This window comes from Oryctolagus cuniculus, chromosome 10 (assembly GCF_964237555.1).
Source record: "Oryctolagus cuniculus chromosome 10, mOryCun1.1, whole genome shotgun sequence".
NCBI classification, from domain to species: domain Eukaryota; kingdom Metazoa; phylum Chordata; class Mammalia; order Lagomorpha; family Leporidae; genus Oryctolagus; species Oryctolagus cuniculus.
Window position 1 is genome coordinate 50,134,953 of NC_091441.1, and position 24,430 is coordinate 50,159,382.

The 24,430-nt window shown below is 38.7% G+C and overlaps 1 long non-coding RNA gene across 2 annotated transcripts in view; it reads right to left on the bottom strand.

Moving 5' to 3' along the window:
- The window catches only part of LOC103349314 (uncharacterized), an 85,327-nt gene that overhangs the window by 13,406 nt on the left and 47,491 nt on the right, over positions 1 to 24,430 (bottom strand). For both annotated transcript variants that reach the window (XR_007921497.2, XR_007921498.2), the window contains one exon: positions 22,383 to 22,505. This is a non-coding gene — a long non-coding RNA (uncharacterized lncRNA). The remainder of the gene's footprint in view (positions 1 to 22,382; positions 22,506 to 24,430) is intronic.

The window sequence follows — 24,430 nt, forward strand, 5'->3', positions numbered from 1 at the left end:
CTGTGGTAATCATTTCCTGTGCTTTCAACACCTCTTGCCTCCCACTGCTAAAAGGATTTGAGAGAGCAGACTATTATGCAGGGAAAGATTTATTTAGCTAAAACAGATCTTTCAGTCTCCTTCACCTTGTGGTCAAGGACACTGAGTCAGGTTTATTATTTATTAAATGACACACACATCACAATGCTGGAGGAAATAGTTGAGTAAAACTGAGAAAAAGTTAGTGGAGTGGTAAATTTTGCAAAGTTGTTTATCTTTACTTATTCAACAGTCTGGGTGTGAGTTTGTTTGGAATTCTGTAACCCAGTGAGATGTGGTTTGTCTTCAAAAAGCCAATTATATTATCTATATGTATTTCAAAATGTCGTTTTGAATATCTTAAATATAGGCAATGAAGTTGATTTAAGAAAATAAATAAAGCCTGGTGTTTCTCAACCTTGAGCGTTGCTGTTAATCAACTGAGAGAACTTCAGATGTGCAGATTCCACTCCTTGGTATTCTGATATATATAATTGGTCAGAGAATTTGCAAGTTTCACCAGCATCCCGGGAAAATTTGATGCAGATTTTTCCAGTCTATGGTAAAGTTAATGAAGTGGGGTGGAAAAATAAGCCATTTTATCCTTTTCAAGGTAAAGTCATTGCAGTGTTTGCTTAAAGAAGACAAACAAAATGAAAAAAAAATTGGGAAAAAATTATATAAGTCAGCTTTTCAATTCTTAATGTTTTGTTGTGCCAATTATTTATTCCTTTTCTGACTTAAGCCTATCATTTAGTAGCAGCAAAACTAAGTTAAATGCATTTTCCAAGAATTCTTTATCAAGATGTTAAAACTGGTAACAGTAATTATTTTTAGTGAAATGGCAAATGGCATTAGATTTGAATGTAGTTTTATTAAAATTTTAAATAATACATGAAAATAAGGTGAGAAATCGGTTTATGAATGGATCTGTAATTCACTTCTTAAAATTCTGTATTTCAAACATAGTAATAGCTATAAAAATTCAACTGGAATATAGAACATTCATTTTTTCTTAATATTTCCTTTTTTATCTAGCTCTATGTTCAACAAAAGACTTCTTCATTCTAACACTTGGTATCATAACAAATATCTATTAAATATAGTAGATATGCCAGAAATATGTCTATTCTGATTCCATAGCAGTTCGTGGGTTCATAGTTACCTTGAATATTTGGATCTAAACAAGCAGGAATGCCAAGAAGGAGGCCAAATCTGCGTGAAACAGAATACTGGATAGTGCTTAACTCAACATTTCAAAAACTGCATGTTTTGTGGTCTGTGAGGGTCCACCCAAAAGCAGTTCCAGGAAGGGACTTCACAGAGCTCCAATGTCACAACAAAGCCTCTGTGTGCACAAGAGTTGTAGCACTAACTAGGAGAATGGCATCTCCATTTCTTGGGCTTTGGACACTATAATTATTAGAGATAATTGAGTACATGTAAAAGTTACAGCCTTAAAGGTTTCTCATTTCCTAGCCATAGTATCCTTTTTTCTTAGGGAATATTTACCTCACACAATGGTTCTAGAGGCATTGTCCTTATTTATATTGAAATAAAGCCTCTGGGGTCATGAACAACATTTGGAGGAACCCATCATTCATCTCAGTAGAAGGCCAAAGTGTTCTGTCTCAATTGTGTAATGTCCTAGAGGCACTCTCAACTGCATCATCTCTGCCCAGTTTCTCTACTTGTAAATTAAAAAAATAAGAGCGTGTAGAAGGTCATAATTCTTCTCTGTACCTATTTCTCCCAGTTATAATAATTTCCTTTGTTTAGCAGAGCAACAAAATAATATATACAGAGAGCTTGGATAAGATATTGAGCTTTCGGTATGTTTGCTAGAGAATAATACCACTGTGTATTCAGTAAGAATGGGAGGGAATAGTTAAGCGTTTTTGTGTGTAATTCCACTTCCTAGCCTGTTGTAAGTGTTTCACAGAAAGGTATGCCTTCTTACGGGGCAGGCAAGATATTGTAAGGAGTGTCCAGTTCTTGATTTTAAAATCCAGTGACATGGTGACCACCTTCATACTCTTGCTTGAAACCCCTTGTCATGCTAACCATAGTTGGTGAAGTAGTTTATAGTGGATTTAATGGCAATTCATTGGGATTCATTTTTATATTTCAGTCTTTTTTTTTTTTTTTTTGACAGGCAGAGTGGACAGTGAGAGAGACAGAGAGAAAGGTCTTCCTTTGCCATTGGTTCACCCTCCCATGGCCACCGCAGCTGGCGTGCTGAGGCCAGCGCACCACGCTGATCTGATGGCAGGAGCCAGGTGCTTCCCCTGGTCTCCCATAGGGTGCAGGGCCCAAGCACTTGGGCCATCCTCCACTGCACTCCCAGGCCACAGCAGAGAGCTGGCCTGGAAGAGGGGCAACCGGGACAGAATCCGGCGCCCCGACCGGGACTAGAACCTGGTGTGCCGGCGCCGCAAGGCAGAGGATTAGCCTAGTGAGCCGCGGCGCCTGCCATATTTCAGTCTTACTGCAAAATGAAGTACACTACACCTGACAGGGATGCACAATCTTGAGTATGTGCTAGTATGTTCAAACTTAGTTGTTTTAAGAACTTTTATGACATAGGAGTGCCCTGAGATTACTGTTCACAGATCTATACTCATCTATATCAAGTCCATAGTCCAACCAGTTAAGTTAGAATCTCTAGAGCATGATTCTTATGGATAGATAAAATTTGGTATCACCTCCCTAAGACAAGAAAGCATTGCATGATTGCATATGATGCGTATCTAATTTTCATATATTCACCTTGTAAACCTGATACTCACACTACTACTGAGTCCAAATGTCATGCTATTTTTTCTATCCAAAAACATTACTGAAAACTTTATTTCTACATTTCATGCTATTTTACCACCAGAGTTATAGATCTGAATTATTCTAACACCTACCAGCTAACCACATTGTAATTTTCAGTCTGCTTTTTAAAAAAATTTTTATTTATGTATTTGAATGGCAGAGTTACAAAGAGAGAGGAGATGAAGAGAGGGAATGAAGGCAGGGTGGGGTGAGAGAATCTTCCAGCTGCTGTATAACTCCCAAAATGACTGCAATGGTTGGGACTAGGAGCCAGGAATTGCATCCTGGTCTCTCACATGGTAGTACATGCCCAGGTCTGTGGGCCATCTTCTGCTGCCTTCCCAGGCGTATTGTCAGGGAGTTGGATAGGAAATGGAAATACCAGGACTGAGACACCAGTTTAACAGATTGTAACATAATGCTGGTCCCTACACCCTTACTTTGTATACCATCTATCTGGAACATTTATTGCAGAGCTCTTTTGATTCATGGCACAGATTCATGTAGTCTCATTTGCTGCCACACTCAATGTATCCAACTAGAGAGAACACAACCAAGGAAAAATGTATAATTTGTTCTGCTCTCCAATCCCAGTACATCCTGTATCAGGCAAGATTTAATTCTTGGATTAAAAATCAGAAAGGTGGATGAATGTCCTTGTTCTGTCACATATTAGCTTTATGATCTTGGCCTTCAGTTTTCTCATCTATAAAATGAAAAGACTGAACAGTGATTCCTAAAATTGGCTGTGTATCAAGTTCTACTAGGGAGCTTATTAAAAATACAACTTTCCTACATCCCACCACGAGCATAAAAATGTCAGAATTATTAGGTGTAGAATTCCAAAATTTATGTTTGGTTAACTCCCCATGTACACTTTATGCATCTCATTAACTTTTGACTCATGTTTGGGGTCCTTTGGATGAGATTACTTTCAAAGTCCTTCCCAGATTCAATAATCTATAATTCTAGGTCACAAAAATAAACAATGGAAAATTAAAATTAATATCATTTATTTGTATGACTGGCATATATTAGATATTTTATTAATGTAGGTTGATTTGTTAATACTGACTATAAGAGTAGTATCAAACATTAAGTGTGTAAGCTATTTTTAAGGTACTTCATACATGTCATCTTATGCAATTCTAATAACTGTTCTATATAGTAACTGCTGATATTCTTTTTTTCTGAGGTGGTAGAGGTTTGGTGAGAAGGAGGAGAAACCCCCACGCAACACTCCACATGGTTGCAGTCATTTACTGGCCCTGATTATTCCTGATCACTCAGTGATGATTTTCACACCTGGAATACTTTATTCTTTCCACTGCTACTACTGTCATCATTCCTAGTACTTTTAACATCCAAATGGATAATCTAGTCAATATCATTACCTCTGTGTTCCTCAACTTCTTCACTCCAGTAAAAATTTTCTCTGCATCATTTCAATTACCTACTTACATGGTCAATGGAATTTTTACTTTTTTGTTGAACTCTATTTAGTAGAGTCATTGCATCTTTGAACATAATGTAAATTAAAATATGTTATTTAAAAAAGTAAATAAGACATTATGTTGAAAAAAAGCCATTAAGTTGAAAAAGAAAACCTTGATCTTTTCATTACAAGTAAACTCTAATTCAGAAACCTCAACTTCAATTCCACCTCCTCTAAGAAGTTCACTTATTGTATTAAAAAATCATCCCTCAGTTTCTATGGGTCTTCCCCTCACACACCCAGGGACATAATACATTATAAATTATATGTAAATACTTGTTATACCACATTCAAGGGAATAATGATAAGAAGAAAATTCCATGATTCTGTATAAATGTAACTTTGTTTTTTTTTTTCATTTTTTTTAACTTTTATTTAATGAATATAAATTTCAAAGTACGATTTATGGATTAAAATGGCTTCTCCCCCATACCGTCCCTCCCACCCACAACCCTCCCCTTTCCCACTCCCTCTCCCCTTCCATTCACATCAAGATTCATTTTTGATTATCTTAATATACAGAAGATCAGCTTAGTATACATTAAGGATTTCAACAGTTTGCTCCCACACAGAAACATAAAGTGAAAAATAATAGATGATTTTTTTTAAATGATGAAGAAATCAGATCAGACCTATTGTCATGTTTAATCCCAGTGAGAGTCAAGTTGGGAGTTGATAATTTCTTTTTTTTTTTTTTTTTTTTTTTTTACAGAGGATCAGTTTAGTATGCATTAAGTAAAGATTTCAACAGTTTGCACCCCCATAGAAACACAAAGTGAAATATATTGTTTGAGTACTCGTTATAGCATTAAATCTCAATGTACAGCACATTAAGGACAGAGATCCTACATGAGGAGTAAGTGCACAGTGACTCCTGTTGTTGACTTTACCAATTGACACTCCTGTCTATGGCATCAGTAATCTCCCTATGCTCCAGTCATGAGTTTCCAAGGCTATGGAAGCCCTCTGAGTTCTCCGATTCTTATCTTGTTTAGACAAGGTCATAGTCAAAGTGGAAGTTCTCTCCACCCTTCAGAGAAAGGTACCTCCTTCTTTGAAGACCTGTTCTTTCCACTGGGATCTCACTCACAGAGATCTTTTGCCAGAGTGTCTTGGCTTTCCATGCCTGAAATACTCTCATGGGCTTTTCAGCCAGATCCGAATGCCTTTAGGGCTGATTCTGAGGCCACAGTGCTGTTTAGGACATCTGCCATTCTATGCAGATTCCCATGTTGGATCACTCTCCCCTTTGTTTATTCTATCGGTTAGTGTTAGCAGGTACTAGATTTGTTTATGTGCTCCCTTTGACTCTTAGTCCTTTCATTATGATCAATTGTGAACTGAAATTGATCACTTGGAATAGTGAGATGGCATTGGTACATGCCACCTTGATGGGATTGAATTGGAATCCCCTGGTATGTTTCTAACTCTACCATTTGGGGCAAGTCAGCTTGAGCATGTCCCAAATTATACATCTCTTCCCTCTCTTATTCCCACTCTTATGTTTAACAGTGATCACTTTTCAGTTAATTTTCAACACTTAAGAATAACTGTGTATTAATTACAGAATTAAAGCAGTCATATTAAGTAGAACAGACAAAAAAACTACTAAGAGGGATAATGTATTAAGTTGTTCATTAACAGTCAGGGCTATGCTGATCAAGTCACCGTTTCCCATAGTGTCCATTTCACTTCAGGAGGTTTCCTTTTTGGTGTTCAGTCAGTTGTCACCGATCAGGGAGAACATATGGTATTTGTCCCTTTGGGACTGGCTTATTTCACTCAGCTTGATGTGTTCCAGATTCCTCCATTTTGTTGCAAATGACTGGATTTCATTGTTTCTTACTGCGGTATAGTATTCTAAAGAGTACATATCCCATAATTTCTTATCCAGTCTACCGTTGATGGGCATTTAGGTTGGTTCCAGGTCTTAGCTATTGTGAATTGAGCTGCAATAAACATTAGGGTGCAGACCTCTTTTTTGTTTGCCAATTTATATTCCTTTGGGTAAATTCCAAGGAGTGGGATGGCTGGGTCGAATGGTAGGGTTATCTTCAGGTTTCTGAGGAATCTCCAGACTGACTTCCATAGTGGCTTGACCAGTTTGCATTCCCACCAACAGTGGGTTAGTGTCCCTTTTTCCCCACATCCTCGCCAGCATCTGTTGTTGGTAGATTTCTGTATGTGAGCCATTCTAACCGGGGTGAGGTGAAACCTCATTGTGGTTTTGATTTGCATTTCCCTGATTGCTAGTGATCCTTAACATTTTTTCATGTGCCTGTTGGCCATTTGGATTTCCTCTTTTGAAAAATGTCTATTGAGGTCCTTGGCCCATCTCTTAAGTGGGTTGTTGGTTTTGTTTTTGTTGAGTTTCTTGATCTCTTTGTAGATTCTGGTTATTAACCCTTTATCTGTTGCATAGTTTGCAAATATTTTTTCCCATTCTGTCGGTTGTCTCTTCACTCTCCTGACTGTTACTTTTACAGTACAGAAACTTCTCAATTTGATGCAATCTCAATAGTTGATTTTGGCTTTGACTGCCTGTGCCTCCCGGGTCTTTTCCAGAAATTCTTTGCCTGTGCCAATATCTTGAAGGGTTTCTCCAATGTTCTCTAGTAACTTGATGGTGTCAGGTCGTAGATTTAGGTCTTTAATCCATGTTGAGTGGATTTTTGTGTAAGGTGTAAGGTAGGGGTCTTGCTTCATGATTCTGCACGTGGAAATCCAATTTTCCCAGCACCATTTATTGAATAGACTGTCCTTGCTCCAGGAATTAGTTTTAGATCCTTGATCAAATATAAGTTGGCTGTAGATGTTTGGGTTGATTTCTGGTGTTTCAATTCTGTTCCATTGGTCTATCCATCTGTTTCTGTACCAGTACCATGCTGTTTTGATTACAACTGCCCTGTAGTATGTCCTGAAATCTGGTATTGTGATGCCTCCAGCTTTGTTTTTGTTGTACAAGATTGCTTTAGCTATTCGAGGTCTCTTGTGCCTCCATATGAATTTCAGCACCATTTTTTCCAGATCTGAGAAGAAGGTCTTCGGTATCTTGATTGGTATTGCATTGAATCTATAAATTGCTTTTGGGAGAATGGACATTTTGATGATATTGATTCTTCCAATCCATGAGCATGGAAGATTTTTCCATTTCTTGGTATCCTCTTCTATTTCTTTCTTTAGGGTTTTGTAATTTTCATCATAGAGATCTTTAACGTCCTTGGTTAAGTTTATTCCAAGGTATTTGATTGTTTTTGTAGCTATTGTGAATGGGATTGATCTTAGAAGTTCTTCCTCAGCCATGGCATTGTCTGTGTATACAAAGGCTGTTGATTTTTGTGCATTGATTTTTATACCCTGCTACTTTGCCAAAATCTTCTATGAGTTCCAATAGTCTCTTAGTAGAGTTCTTTGGGTCCCCTAAATAAAGAATCATGTCATCTGCAAAGAGGGATAGTTTGACTTCTTCCTTCCCAATTTGTATCTCTTTAATTTCTTTTTCTTGCCTAATGGCTCTGGCTAGAACCTCCAGAACTATATTGAATAGCAGTGGTGAGAGTGGACATCCCTGTCTGGTACCAGATCTCAGTGGAAATGCTTCCAACTTTTCCCCATTCAATAGGATGTTGGCTGTGGGTTTTTCATAGATTGCTTTGATTGTATTGAGGAATGTTCCTTCCACACCCAGTTTGCTTAGAGTCTTCATCATGAACGGGTGTTGTATTTTATCAAATGCTTTCTCAGCATCTATTGAGATAATCATATGGTTTTTCTTCTGCAGTCTGTTAATGTGGTGTATCTCATTGATTGTCTTGCGCACATTAAACCATCCCTGCATACCAGGGATAAATCCCACTTGGTCTGGGTGGATGATGTTTCTGATGTGTTGTTGCATTCTATTGGCGAGAATTTTATTCAGGATTTTTGCATCTATGTTCATCAGGGATATTGGTCTATAATTCTCTTTCAGTGCTGCATCTTTTTCCGGCTTAGGAATTAAGGTGATGCTGGCTTCATAGAAAGAATTTGGGAGGATTCCCTCTTCTTCGATTGTTCTGAATAGTTTGAGAAGAATTGGAGTTAGTTCTTCTTTAAATGTCTGGTAGAATTCAGCAGTGAATCCTTCTGGTCCTGGGCTTTTCTTTGTTGGGAGGGCCTTTATTACTGTTTCAATTTCTGTCTCAGTTATGGGTCTGTTTAGGTTTTTGATGTCTTCCTGGTTCAATTTAGGTAGGTTGCATGTGTCCAGGAATCTATCCATTTCTGATAGGTTTCCCTGTTTGCTGGCATACAAGTCCTTGTAGTAATTTCTGATGATTCTTTTTATTTCTGTGGTGTCTGTTGTTACATTTCCTTTTTCATCTCTGATTTTATTGATTTGGGTCTTTTCTCTTCTTTTTTTAGTTAGTTGGGCCAATGGGGTGTCAATTTTGTTTATTTTTTCAAAAAACCAGCTCCTCGTTTGGCTGATTTTTTGTAATGTTTTTCTTGATTCAATCCTGTTGATTTCTTCTCTGATTTTAATTATTTCTCTTCTCCTACTAGATTTGGGTCTGGTTTGCTGTAGGTTTTCTAGATCCTTGAGGTGAATTGAAAGCTCATCTATTTGGTGCCTTTCCAATTTCTTGATGTAGGCACCTATTGATATAAACTTTCCTCTTAACACTGCTTTTGCTGTGTCCCATAAGTTTTGGTATGTTTTGCTGTTATCCTCATTTACTTCCAGAAAGTTTTTGATTTCTCTTTTAATTTCTTCTATGACCCATTGTTCATTCAGGAGCATGTTGTTCAATCTCCATGTGTTTGCATATGCTCTAGGGATTCCTGAGTTGCTAATTTCCAACTTCATTCCTTTATGGTCTGAGAAGCTGCATGGTATGATTCTAATTCTTTTGAATTTGCTGAGACTTGCTTTATGGCCTAGTATGTGGTCAATCCTAGAGAAGGTTCCATGTACTGCTGAGAAGAATGTAAAATCTTTAGCTGTAGGATTGAAAGTTCTGTATATATCTGTTAGATCCATTTGGGCTATAGTGTTGTTTAAATCTACTGTATCCTTGTTGATCTTCTGCCCTATTGATCTGTCTATTTCTGAGAGTGGAGTATTGAAGTCCCCCAGTACTATTGTATTGGGGTCTAAGTCTCCCTTTAAGTCCGTTAACAAATCTTTTAGATAGACCGGTGCCCTGTAGTTAGGTGCATATACATTGATAATTGTTATATCTTCCTGTTGAATTGATCCCTTAATCATTATGTAGTGTCCCTCTTAACAGTTTTTGTGGTAAAGTTTATGTTGTCTGATATTAAGATGGCTACGCCCGCTCTTTTTTCATTTCTGTTGGCATGGTATATCTTTTCCAGCCTTTCACTTTCAGTCTGTATGGATCTTTGTTGGAAAGATGTGTTTCTTGTAAGCAGCAAATAGATGGGTTTTGTTCCTTAACCGAATCCGCCAATCGGTGTCTTTTAACTGGACAGTTCAGGCCATTCATGTTCAATGTGACTAATGATAAGTGGTAACTTTGCCCTGCCATTTGCCAAAGATAAGTTCTAATATATGCTTTGAATTCCCTGTGATCTTTTGCTGTGAGGTTTCCTTCCTTTACCTTCTTTCATATTGATGACCGTGTTTCTGTGTTTCTGTGTGTAACACATCTTTAAGCATCTTTTGCAGGGCTGGACGAGTGGTGACAAATTCTTTCAATTTCTGTTTGCTATGATTGGTCTTTATTTCACCTTCATTCACAAATGAGAGCTTTGCAGGATATAATATTCTGGGCTGGCAGTTTTTCTCTCTTAGTACCTGGGCTCTATCTCGCCATTCCCTCCTAGCTTGTAGAGTTTCTGATGAGAAGTCAGCTGTGAGTCTGATTGGAGATCCTCTGAGAGTAATCTGACGTTTCTCTCTTGCACATTTTAGGATCTTTTCTTTATGTTTCACTGTGGAGAGTTTAATTACAACATGTCGTGGTGAGGATCTCTTTTGGTCGTGTTTATTAGGGGTTCTGTGAGCTTCCTGTACTAGGATTTCTCTGTCCTTCTCCAAACCTGGGAAATTTTCTGCTAATATCTCACTAAAAAGACCTTCTAATCCTTTCTCCCTCTCCATGCCTTCAGGAACTGCTAGAACCCGAATGTTGGGTTTTTTAATAGTATCCTGAAGATTCCCGACAATATGTTTTAGATTTCTAATTTCCTCTTCTTTTCTTTGGTCTGACTGTATCCTTTCCTGTTCTCTGTCTTCTAAGTCTGATATTCTCTCTTCTGCTTCACCCATTCTGTTTGTAAGGCTCTCTATTGTGTTTTTCATTTGATCTATTGAAGTCTTCACTTCAGTCACTATCACAGTTTCCTGTTGTACTAGTTGTTTCGTTTCATTTTGATTCCTCCTTAATATTTCATTTTCACGAGAGAGATTTTCTATCTTGTCCATTAAGGATTTCTGTAGTTCAAGAATTTGGCCGGCGCCGCGGCTCACTAGGCTAATCCTCCGCCTAGCGGCACCGGCACACCGGGTTCTAGTCCCGGTCGGGGTGCCGGATTCTGTCCCAGTTGCCCCTCTTCCAGGCCAGCTCTCTGCTGTGGCCAGGGAGTGCAGTGGAGGATGGCCCAGGTGCTTGGGCCCTGCACCCCATGGGAGACCAGGAAAAGCACCTGGCTCCTGGCTCCTGCCATCGGATCAGCGCGGTGCGCCGGCCGCAGCGCGCCGGCCGCGGCGGCCATTGGAGGGTGAACCAACGGCAAAGGAAGACCTTTCTCTCTGTCTCTCTCTCTCACTGTCCACTCTGCCTGTCAAAAAAAAAAAATAAATAAAAATAAAAAAAAATAAGAGTTTGTTTTTGAGAACTTCTTAATGTTCTTATCAATTTTTTGAGATCTGATTCTTGCATTTCTTCTATGTCATCATCTTCATAATCTTGAATTGGGGTGTCTTTTTCATTTGAGGGCATCATGGTGACTTCCTTGTTTTTATTACCTCGGTTTTTGCGTTTGTTATTTGGCATATTGGAGATATTTGGTTTCTTCACTGTGGTGCTTTTTCTTGTTATACTATGACTCTAGATTAAGTGGACTATCTGTTTTTGATGGAGCCTTAGGGCTTGAGATGGGTGTGGCCTGAGAGCTCTGTTTGGTGTGCCAAAGGTGACACTCCCAGGTTAGGCGTGGTAAACGTCTCTCTCTCTCTCTCTTTTTTTTTTTTTTGATTCAAAAGGGAAGTAATTCCGCACAGCTGAACGAAGTTGGAGGTAGTTAGCAGGCAAATGATATACCCACAGGAGCCAGAGATCGGAAGCTCTTTCCCAAGATCCCCACAGGGAATCTGTTCGGCCCTCAGAGTGGGCTCAAATTCTCCTTCAGTCTCCCACTGGGTTGCCAAAGTTATGGAATTGTAGCGTCTCTGGAGAGTGCTCACGTGAATTCCGTGAGTTCTCTCCCCCACCGTCTCTTTTTTCACAGTCTCAGTTCAGTAGCACCACAAATTTACTAGGTCCTAATCTCCTGTTAATTCACCCCGCCCAGAGTCAGGTTTTTCTGCTAGGCTCAGGGCCAGTGCAGACCTGAGGTCGCTCTGCTTATGACGTATGTCCAAGATGGCGCCTGCTCTTTGTCTTGCTCGCCCTTGAGAGGTGAGCGGAGAGAGAGAAACCTGTGTCCGTACCAGTCACCTTTTGTTTTTTCTCTCTCTCTCTTCCAGTTAGCCTGGTGAACTTCCCCCCACCCCGGGGGTCGTTCCCTCTAGTCTCCTCTCTCCGCTTGCCTGCCGGTGTCTCGGGCTATTGAGGTTCGGCTCACCTCGCGTTCTAGCGCTGGTGTGTTGAGTCTGCCGCTGGTGTCCTGAACTGTGGGCTCCCACGCTCTCCACGCAGGTCCGCTGTGAATCACGCGTTCCGGAAGAGTTTCTTCTGCTGTTTCCTCCCCTACTCTTCCTTGAACCTGCAGTATCTTCACTTTTATTAAACTATCTCTCTCCGGACTATCAGTGTGCTCCCTTCCTATTCCGCCATCTTGCCTCCTCCGTAACTTTGTTTTTAATATTTTTGACTCACAATTGGTTGGATTCAAGGCTATGAAACACATATAAAAGTGGAATCAACTATATTCCCATTCCAGTAAGTCTTAAATTTCATAATGTATCATCCATTTAACCTGCAACTTTCCTACTGTCAATTATTTCTCTCGCTTTTTCATATAACTCTTTTTTTTTATTTTTTTAACTTTTACTTGATAAATATAAATTTCCAAAGTACAACTTTTGGATTCCAGCAGCTCCCCCCACCCCCATAACCACCCTCCCACCTGCAACCTATCTCCCACTCCCTCTCCCATCCCATTCTTCATGAAGATTCATTTTCAATTATCTTTCTATACAGAAGATCAGCTTAGTATATACTAAGTAAAGATTTCAACTGTTTGCACCCACACAGAAACACAAAGTATAAAGTAGTGTTAGAGTACTAGTTATACTATTACTTCACATAGTACAACACATTGACAGAGATCCCACATGAAGAGTAAGTGCACAGTGATACCTGTGTTGATTTAACAATTGACACTCTTATTTATGACATCAGTAATCACCTGAGGCTCTTGTCATAAGCTACCAAGGCTATGGAATCCTCTTGAGTTCGCCAACTCCGATCTTATATAGACAAGGCCATAATCAAAGTGGAAGTTCTCTCTTCCCTTCAGAGAAATGTACCTCCTTCTTTGATGGCCCATTCTTCCTTCTGGGATCTCACTCACAGAGATCTTTCATTTAGGTCATTTCTTTTTTTTTTGCCAGAGTGTCTTGACTTCCCATGCCTGCAAAACTTCCATGAGCTTTTTAGCCAGATCTGAATGCCTAAGGGCTGATTCTGAGGCCAGAGTGCTGTTTAGGACATTTGGCATTCTATGAGTCTGCTGTGTATCCCACTTTCCATTTCCTTCCTAATTCTATCAGACAGCATTAGCAGACACTAGCCTTATTTATGTGATCACTTTGACACTTAATCCTATCTTTTAATCAATTATGAACTGAAACTGATCATTTTGACTAGTGACATGGCATTGGTACATTGAATTGGAATCCCCTGGCACGTTTCTAACTCTACGATTAGAGGTAAGTCCAATTCAGCATGTGCTGAACTGTACATCTCCTCGCTCTCTTATTCTCACTCCTATATTTAACAGGGATAACATTTCAGTTAAATTTAAACACTTAAAAACAATTGTGTGTTAATTAAAGAGTTCAATGATGGTATTAAGTGGAACAAAAAATACTAAAAGGAATAAAGTAATAAGTTGTTCCTCGACAGTCAAGATAAGGGCTTATCAAGTCATTGTTTCTCATAGTGTCCATTTCACTTCAACAGGTTTCCTTTTAGGTGCACAGTTAGTTGTCACCAATCAGGGAGAACATATGATATTTGTCCCTTTGGGACTGCCTTATTTCACTCAGCATAATGTTTTCGAGATTCTTCAATTTTGTTGCAAATGACCAGATTTCATTTTTTTTACTGCTGTATAGTATTCTATAGAGTACATATCACATAATTTCTTTCTTTTTTTTGACAGGCAGAGTGGACAGTGAGAGAGAGAGATAGAGAGAAAGGTCTTCCTTCCATTGGTTCACCCCACAGTGGCCACTGCAGCCAGCGTGCTATGGCCAGCACACCTCACTGATCCGAAGCCAGGAGCCAGGTGCTTCTCCTGTTCTCCCATGTTGGTGCAAGGTCCAAGGACTTGGGCCATCCTCCACTGCACTCCAGGGCCACAGCAGAAAGCTGGACTGGAAGAGGTGCAACTGGGACAGAATCAGGCGCCCCAACCAGGACTAGAACCCGGTGTGCTGGCGCCACAGGTGGAGGATTAGCCTATTGAGCTGTGGTGCTGGCCCCATAATTTCTTTATCCTTTCTTCTGTTGATGGGCATTTAGGTTGATTCCAGGTTTTAGCTATTGTGAATTGAGCTGCAATAAACATTAGGGTGCAGACAGCTTTTTGTTTGCCAATTTAAATTCCTTTGGGTAAATTCCAAGGAGTGGGATGGCTGGGTTGTATGGTAGGGTTATATTCAGGTTTCTGAGGGATCTCCAGACTGACTTCCGTAGTGGCTTGACCAGTTTGCATTCCCACCAACAGTGGGTTAGTGTCCCTTTTTCCCCACATCCTCGCCAGTATCCGTTGTTGGTACATTTCTGTATGTGAGCCATTCTAACTGGGGTGAGGTGAAACCTCATTGTGGTTTTGATTTGCATTTCCCTGATTGCTAGTGATCCTTAACATTTTTTCATGTGCCTGTTGGCCATTTGGATTTCCTCTTTTGAAAAATGTCTATTGAGGTCCTTGGCCCATCTCTTAAGTGGGTTGTTTCTTTTGTTGTTGTGGAGTTTCTTGATCTCTTTGTAGATTCTGGTTATTAATCCTTTATCAGTTGCATAATTTGCAAATATTTTTTCCCACTCAGTTGGTTGCCTCTTTACTTTCCTGACTGTTTCTTTTGCAGTACAGAAATTTCTCAGTTTGGTAATCCTAATTGTTAATTTTGGCTTGGATTACCTGTGCCTCTGGGTTCTCTTCCAAGAAGTCTTTGCCTGTGCCTATATCTTGCAGGGTTTCTCCAATGTCCTGTAATAATTTGATGGTGTCGGGTTGTAGATTTAGATCTTTAATCCATGTTGAGTGGATTTTTGTGTAAGGTGTAAGGTAGGGGTCATGCTTCATGCTTTTGCACGTGGAAATCCAGTTTTACCAGTAACATTTGTGGAATAGACCGTACTTGCTCCAGGAATTAGTTTTGAATCCTTGATCAAATATAAGTTGGCTGTAGATGTTTGGATTGATTTCTGATTTTTCAATTCTGTTCCATTGGTCTATCCATCTGTTTCTGTTCCAGTACCATGCTGTTTTGATTACAACTGCCCTGTAGTATGTCCTGAAATCTGGTATTGTGATGCATCCAGATTTGCTTTTGTTGTATAAGATTGCTTTATCTATTTGAGGTCTCCTGTGCCTCCATATGAATTTCAGCATCATTTTTCCAGATCTGAGAAGAAGGTCTTCGGTATCTTGATTGGTATTGCATTGAATTTATAAATTGCTTTTGGGAGAATGGATATTTTGATGATATTGATTCTTCCAATCCATGAGCATGGAAGATTTTTCCATTTCTTGGTATCCTCTTCTATTTCTTTCTTTAAGATTTTATAATTCTCATCAAAGGGTACTTTAACTTCCTTGGTTAAGTTTCTTCCAATGTATTTGTTTTTGTAGCTATTGTGAATGGGGTTGATCTTTGCAGTTCTTTCTCAGCCACGGCATTTCCTGTGTATACATAGGCTGTCATTTTTTGTGCATTGATTTTATATCCTGCTACTTTGCCAAAATCTTCTATGAGTTCCAATAGTCTCTTAGTAGAGTTCTTTGGGTCCCCTAAATAAAGAAAAATATCATCTGCAAAGAGGGATAGTTTGACTTCTTCCTTCCCAATTTGTATCTCTTTAATTTCTTTTTCTTGCCTAATGGCTCTGTCTAAAACTTCCAGAACTATATTGAGTAGCAATGGTGAGAGTGGGCATCCCTGTCTGGTACCAGATCTCAGTGGAAATGCTTCCAACTTTTCCCCATGCAATAGGATTATGGCCATTGGTTTTTCCTAAATTGCTTTGATTGTATTGAGGAATGTTCCTTTTATACCAAATTTGCTTGGAGTCTTCATCATGAACGGGTGTTGTATTTTATCAAATGCTTTCTCGGCATCTATCGAGATAACCATATGGTTTTTCTTCTGCAGTTTGTTAATGTGGTATATCAGATTGATTTGCGAACATTGAGCCATCCCTGCATACCAGGGATCCCACTTGGTCTGGGTGGATAACCTTTCTGATGTGTTGTTGCATTCTATTGGCGAGAATTTTATTGAGGATTTTTGCATCTATGTTCATCAGGGAAATTGGTCTATAATTCTCTTTCTCTGTTGCATCTTTTTCAGGTTTAGGAATTAAGGTGATGCTGGCTTCATAGTAAGAATTTGGAAGGATTCCATGTTTTTTGATTTTTCTAAATAGTAAGAGAAGAATTGGAGTTAGTTCTTCTTTAAATGTCTGGTAGAATTCAGCAGTGAATCCATCTGGTCCTGGGCTTTTCTTTGTTGGGAGGGACTTTATTACTGATTCAATTTCTGACTCAGTTACGGGTCAGTTTAGTTTCTATATGTCTTCCTGGTTCAATTTAGGTAGGTTGCATGTGTCCAGAAATCTATCCATTTCTGATAGGTTTCCCTGTTTGCTGGCATACAACTCTTTGTAGCAATTTCTGATGACACCTTTTATTTCTGTAGTATCTGTTGTTACATTCCCTTTTTCATCTCTGATTTTATTGATTTGGGTCTTTATTTTAGTTAGTTGGGCCAATGGGTGTCAATTTGGTTTATTTTCAGAAAACCAGCCCTTCATTTGGCTGATCTTTTGTAATTTTTTTGGATTCAATTCTGTTGATTTCCTCTCTAATTTTAATTATTTCTCCTCTCCTACTAGATTTGGGTCTGGTTTGCTGCAGTTTTTCTAGATCCTTGAGATGAATTTAAAGGTCATTTATTTGATGCCTTACCAATTTCTTGATGCAGGCACTTGTTGCTATAAACTTTCCTCTTAACACTGCTTTTGCTATATCCTATAAGATTTGATATGTTGTCTTGTTACCTTCATTTACTTCCAGAAAGTTTTTGATATCTTCTATGACCCAGTGTTCATTCAGGAGCAAGTTGTACAATCTCCATGTGTTTGCATATGCTCTAGTTGCTAATTTTCAGCTTCATTCCATTGTGATCTGAGAAGATGCATGGTATGACTTCAATTCTTTTGAATTTGCTGAGACTTGCTTTATGGCCTAGTATGTGGTCAGTCCTACAGTAGGTTCCATGTACTGCTGAGAAGAAAGTGTATTCTTTAAGTGTAGGATGAGAAGTTCTGTAAATATCTGTTAGATTCATTTAGGCTATAGTATCGATTAAATCTGCTATTTCTTGTTGATCTTTTCTGGTTGATCTGTCTATTGTTGAAAGTGGAGTATTGAAGTCCCCAAATACTATTGTATATGAGTTTAAGTCTCCCTTTAAGTTCCTTAACATATCTTTTAAATAACCTGGTACCCTGTAATTAGGTGCATATATGTTTATAATAGTTATATCTTCCTGGTAAATTGATCCATTAATCCTTATATTGTGCCCCCTTTGTCTCTCTAAACAGTTTTTGGGTTAAAGTTTATTTAGCCTGATATTAAGATGGCTACACCAGCTCTTTTTTGGTTTCTGTTAGCATGGAATATCTTTTATCAACTTTCACTTTCAGTCTGCATGCATCTTTGTTGGAAAGATGTGTTTCTTGTTAGCAGCAAATAGATGGGTTTTGTTCCTTAATCTATTCGGCCAATCTGTATCTTTTAACTGGAGAGTTGGGGCCATTAACATTCAATGTGACTATTGATGAATAGTGACTCTGTCCTGCCATTTTTTCCAAAGATATTTCTAATATATGCTTTGAACTTCCTGTGATCTTTTACTGGGAGATTTTCTTCCTTTACCTTCTTTCATATTGATTGGTGTGTTTCTGTGTGTAACACATCTTTAAGCATCTTTTGCAGGGCTGGACGAGTGGCAACAAATTCTTTCAATTTCTGTTTGCTATGATTGGTCTTTATTTCACCTTCATTCACAAATGAGAGCTTTGCAGGATATAATATTCTGGGCTGGCAGTTTTTTTCTCTTAGTACTTGGACTATATCTTGCCATTCGCTCTTAGGCTGTAGGGTTTGATGAGAAGTCTGCTGTGAGTTTGATTGATCGGAGATCCTCTGAGAGTAATCTGACATTTCTCTCTTGCACATTTTAGAATCTTTTCTTTATGTTTCACTGTGGTGAGTTTGATTACTATGTGTCATGGTGAGGATCTCTTTTGGTCATGTTTATTGGGGGTTCTATGTGCTTCCTGTTCTTGGATGTCTCTGTCCTCCAATCCCGGAAAGTTCTCTGCTAGTATCTCACTAAAAAGGCCTTCTAATCCTTTCTCTCCATGCCTTCAGGAACTGCTAGAACCCGAATGTTGGTTTTTTTAATAGTATCCTGTAGATTCCCAACAATATTTTTTAGATTTCTAATTTCCTCTTCTTTTCTTTGGTTTGACTGTATTCTTTCCTGTGCTCTGTCTTCTAAGTCTGATATTCTCTCTTCTACCTCACTGATTCTACTTTTAAAACTCTTACATGTGTTCTTCATTTGTTCTATTGAATTCTTCATTTCATTTTGGTTTCTCTTAAATATCTCAATTTCATGCTCTACTAAATTCCTCATTTCATTTTGATTCCTCCTTAAGATTTCATTTTCATGAGAGAGATTTTCTGTCCTGTCCAGTATGGATTTCTGTAGTTCATGCATTTGTTTTTGATAACTTCTAAATGTTCTTATCATACGTTTTTTGAATTCTGTATCTTGCATTTTTTATATCTCATTATCTTCATAATCTTGTATTGGAGTGTCATGTTTATTTGCGAGCATCATGGTTTCTTCCTTGTTCTTGTTTCCTCAGTTTTTGCATTTGTTGTTTGGCTTTGTGGAGATATTCTTTGGTTTCTTCTTCTTCTTTTTCTTTTTTTCTCGCTGTGGTGGCTTTTCTTGTTATACCATGACTCTAGATTAAGTGGACTGTCTGCTTTAAGTGAATCTCTAGAGGCTTGTGATGGGTGTGGCCAGAGAGCTCTGTTTAGTTCTTTAGTGTTAAGGGTGTGTCAAAAGTGACATACCCAGGTTTGGCATGGTAAATCCCCCCCCCTTTTTTTTTAATTCAGAAAGGAAGTAATTCTGCTCAGCTGAGCTCTTCTCCTTGATGGCACTCAGTGCCTGAGCACTAGCCCCAGAGGGTATAATATTTGTCTCCTTTGTCCCAAGGACCACACTAAGGCTCTGTGCAGTCCTCAGTGTAAGCTCAGATTCCCTTGCAATGTCTCTCACTGGTTTGCCAAGGTTATCGAGTTTGTGGTGCTTCCCACTGAGACTACTCACATCTCAGCCACACTGTGAGTTCTCCCACACACCCTTAATTTTTTTTTTCTTTATCACAGTCTCGGTTCATAAGCTCCACACATTCACTAGGTCTCAGTCTCCTGTTATTACTCCCAACCAGAGTCTGGTTTTTCTGTTTGGCTGAGGGCAGGCCCAGCCCCGAGCTAGTGCAGTTGTTATGTATGTCCAAAATGGTGCTTGCTCTATTGTCACACACACCTTTATAAGGTGTGTGGATAAAGAGAATCGTGTCCGTACTGTCCCTTTTGTTTTTTTTCTCTCCTCTAGTTAGGCTGGTGTACTTTCCTCCATGGGGCTTCAAGCCTTGTTCCCTCTAGGCTCTCCTGCCACTTTTCAGCCAGTGTCTCAGGCTACTGCGGTTTCACCTCACCTCTTTTTCCAGCACAACGGAGGAGGAGAAGATTCTCAGCAGCTGGGGTCCCACGCCGTGGGTGCCCGTGTCCTCCACGTAGATCCACCATGTCCCTCTAATTTTGGAAGAGTTCCCTCTGCAGTTTTTTCCCTAACTCTCCCCTGAGACTTCACTATCTCCACTTTTATTAAGCTATCTTTTCCTGGACTATCAGTGAGCTCCCTCCCTGTTCCACCATCTTAGAGCCACCAAACCTCAAATAACTTAACATAACTTAGAGTTTTGTTATATCTTACTGACTTTGTTTTATCAATAAGATTTTTTCTATTACATTCCATAATTACATTCAGTATCATAAACATGTGTAATTCCTGTCTTCTGCATTTTCTGGTTAAGCCTGGAATGTTTTTAATCACAACAATGAGGCTACACTGTGCCTGTGCACTAACAGCTATATACACACTTTTAGGGTTGGGCAAAAGAAGCCTCATACTCATACAGACCAATGCCAATGTAAACTCAAGCCATAAGGCTTATATGAATTATATAGTTTTTCTTTAGCTTGGTGCTATCTCTATTCATTAATCTACCACTGTATAGTTTATTGACCCTTTTAATTCACAAATCCCACTCATTCTTAGCTGATGGCTTTACATCACAGTTTCTTAAGTAAAAAAAGTGGTGATCAGAGTAACTAAAGCATCTGTATTATTTCTCCTATGATGTCTTCTTTCTCCTCTGTCTCACATCAACTGTTTTCTCATGTTTTCTGGAAAGGAGTCAACAATAAACCTGCAGATGTGCTGTGGGAGCTCCTATTTTTAAAGTGAAGACAAACAAACAAATATTATGCAATCTCCATTCTTCACATAACCACCCTATTTAATTTATACTTTTTATATTAAAACTTCTTGGAGATTTTCTGTGTTTATTAAATCAATTTACTCAGCTCATTTTCCTTTTCAAACAATTGGCAGTGGTATTTGCTTTCATAGAGATTGTTCTTTGCAAGCTCACCAGTGATCTTGCTATTGCTCTTTCTTGGCTACTCAGTTCTCAGTTATTCTCAAGCACTCAGTATTAAATCATATTCTGGGAGAAATATATTCTTCCTCAGTTTCTATTACATCATGCTCTTCATTTTCCTTTCATCATCTTCATAATCTTGTATTGGAGTGTCATGTTTATTTGCGAGCATCATGGTTTCTTCCTTGTTCTTGTTTCCTCAGTTTTTGCATTTGAGTATTCTTTCTTAAGTCTCTCTTGACTTCCAATTTGCTGTTGTCTGTCCCTATGAAAAACTTCAACACTAGAGTGATGCACTACTAAGCCAAGGCACCGTGTCAGTCCAAGTAGAATGTTTTTGACCCAGTTTAAGCAGAAAAGGATATGTTATATACAGGAAATTGAATACCTTTAAATTTTTAAAAAATGTGCTAAATAAATTATTTTCTATCTGAGCTTCCAGAAATGACTCCCACTGGAAAACTGACTATGCTCAACTCATTCTTTTCAATGTGTTTATACTAATTGTTTCCTCTCCACAAAGTGTTTATTCTCTTATAATTTGTACTATCTCTTTTTTTAGTTCTTAACATTCAAGTCAAGACTTACATATGACTGTCTACTGTATACGTGTTTTCTCAGCTTCTGAAATGGAGAATGACAAAGAGCAGACTCAAAAATATCGAATTAATTCATAAACTACCTATAATGATGAGAACATTGATGCTCAAAGGAATAAAGTTATTCAGGATATCAGAACTAACAAATTGCACATCTGGAATACAATTCCAGGTCTCTGTGACCCTGATGCATGCTCTACTTTTCCAGATAAATATTCCTGACTTAGTGCTATGCCTGCATTTTTCTTCCATCAAAACCATTTTGCTAAGTAAATTAAAAAATACTGGGGCCGGTGCTGTGGTATAGTAGGCTATTCTTCCACCTGCGGTGCTGGCATCCCATAATGGCATTGATTCATGTCTCAGCTGCTCCTTTTCTGATCCAGATCCATGCTAATGGTCTCGGAAGATAGTGGAAGATGACCCAAGTGCTTGGGCCCCTGCACACACGTGGGAGACCCAGAAGCAGCTCTTGGCTCCTGGTTTCAAGTCACCGTAGCTCCAGCCATTGTAACCATTTAGGGAGTGAATCAGCTGATGGAAGACCTTTCTGTCTACCTCTCTCTCTCTGTGTGTGCAGCTCTATCTCTCAAATGAATAAATAAAATCTTAAAATAATTATTTGATTTCACTATGTTGTAAAACTTTGCTAGCTTTCCATTGCCTAAAAGTTAAAGTGAAATCTACTCTTTCTAGCATCAAAGGTTCCCATTTTACTGACTTTGTTTCATCAATGAGATATTTTTCTATTACTGTAAAAATCTACATCTGTTATGGTCAAAATCTGACCTCTTGCTTGCTGTATTTAACCCTACTCTTCTGTAACTCCCATCTTTAGAACTCTGTTTCTACACCCTGAATTGTGGGATTTTGCACCCACCAGTGGGATATTCTTTCATTAATTAGATATTCATTGAGGCCCAGCTCTGTGCCTGACATTGCTTGGATTCAGAGCCCTCCTTGGAGCCAAGGCATTAGCAAAAGCTGTCTTCTAGAACATTGCAGGACACATACCTCTTCGGGATGCACAATAACCTTGAAAGCAGCCCCTGCAGAACCTCCACTCTTCCAACTTTTCATGTCATAAATCTGAGTTCCCCTTTGGCCTTGATTCTGAAGTTCCCAGGAAATCAATAGCTAACGATACAAACCATGATACAAAGTTAATACGAACCAGCAGTCATTCTCCTCTTTTCTACCAATGCTTGTCGTTAGTGAGTTAAAAAGAAGAAAAGTAAAGAAAACTTCTAAGTGCCCTCAAACTTCCTCTGTAGAAATCCACTGCCATGCTGAGGCAAACTTGAAGACGTATATGCTTTTAATGTAGTCCCATTAAAAACTTATATACTGTGTTGGGTAGCTTTTATGTATTTCTTTTCACATCATTGCTGATTTCCCAAGGTACTTGCGTTCAACAGAAGCTCTCCCTTTTCCTATCAGCTTACTCTTCCTGCCAAATGCATTCATTGAATTACAAGGCAAAGATTTAGATAAATTATTAACACTGAAGCAAAAGGATGCCTCCAAAACAACACTGTAATTTTGAATCATAGAGGAGGAGCTCACTTTTTTAAAAAGAGAAAGTTTATTTCCATTATAATTGAGGAAATTATGTTTACTAGTACAGAACAAAGAAGAAGAGAGAAAGGAAACACAGCTACTTTTATATACTTTTTTTTGGAAATACTATTGGAGATTGTCTTCTGAGTTATTGCAATGATGGTCTGAAATATGGTTGATAATGAGGAGAAAGAAGAGCACAGGTTTGGGATATGGTCAGGAGGTGGAATCAGCAGGGCTTACTTTCCAGTTCTCAGAATCCCTTTGTGTTCTCTTAGGAGTTTCAACTTTTATTAATCATAGCTAAAATACCAGGTATCCTGTTTCCTGGTTCTCCAATCACTTCTTACTCTGATAAACTTTTTCATTTTTCTTAAACTTTATAGGATTTATTTTTTCTTACTCATTAAGTGAAATAAGCAATACCTATACTATATGAGTAATCGCAAAGACTAAATGAACATTGTAACAGTTTTATCCATTTCCTTCCCACTCTGAAATTGAGCACAATCTTCTTTGGCAATAGGCTCTTGTTCCTGAAATCCTGTTTCTGTACCTTCTTACTATATTTTTTTAGACTATGTAATTTCCTGGTCCCTAATATTTCTTTATATTGTTTTCTGATGCCCTTCTCCTACATAAATATTCTCTCATTGTTTTTGAATATGTTTCCTAGATAGTCTGCTTGCGTTTTGGAGCTTCATTCATTCATTCATTCATTCCATCAACAAGTACTTAATATCGAGATGTTCTATGCCAGGGAATAGATTAGGCACTGGGGATAATATGATAACTGCAACTCCAACACTGTAAGAAATTTTATTAATGACTACAGGTCAGCACCAGATATTGCAAAGTTCACAACAGAGACTTGAAATAGAAGGTGAAACAACTTGGGAAGGATTTTTATGGCAGAAGTTTCTATTGGTCACACTTTGGGCTGCTTCCAGAGCACATCAAGGAAAGAACAATGGCACAGCAATATATTTTAAAGGATTCCAGGAAGTGCAAAGGAAAAGTGAGGCCAGTATGGCATGGATGGGAGAAATTAAACAATGGGTGCCTTGATGGGTAGACTGTGGATGGCTGTCTTGTTGGCTACACTCTAAGGAATCTTGTAGAAAGCATCATGGAATTTTATTACAAAAATATAGAAAATTTGAAGGTATTATCTACTGACTGCTGTCTGTCTGGTTGAGAAAGGTCTTTGGGGATTTTGGATCTTCAGCAGTTCCAAGATGCCCTGGACTAAAGCTGAGAAAACTTCCTTAGAGGCAAGGAAACAGAAGGAGGCAGGTGCCTGTGATGCAGCCTATCCAGTTGCATGCAAATCACCTCCAGAGTCTGCAGGCACACCTGGAATGAGTGGAGAGGGCATGTGGTGAGGCTCCCCACACAGTCTGTTGCATACCTCTTGCTTTTCAAAGTTCACTACTTTGCTTGACATTCCCTAGTTTATATTCTTGCACACCTGATTACTACTCCACTAGCACATGAATTAC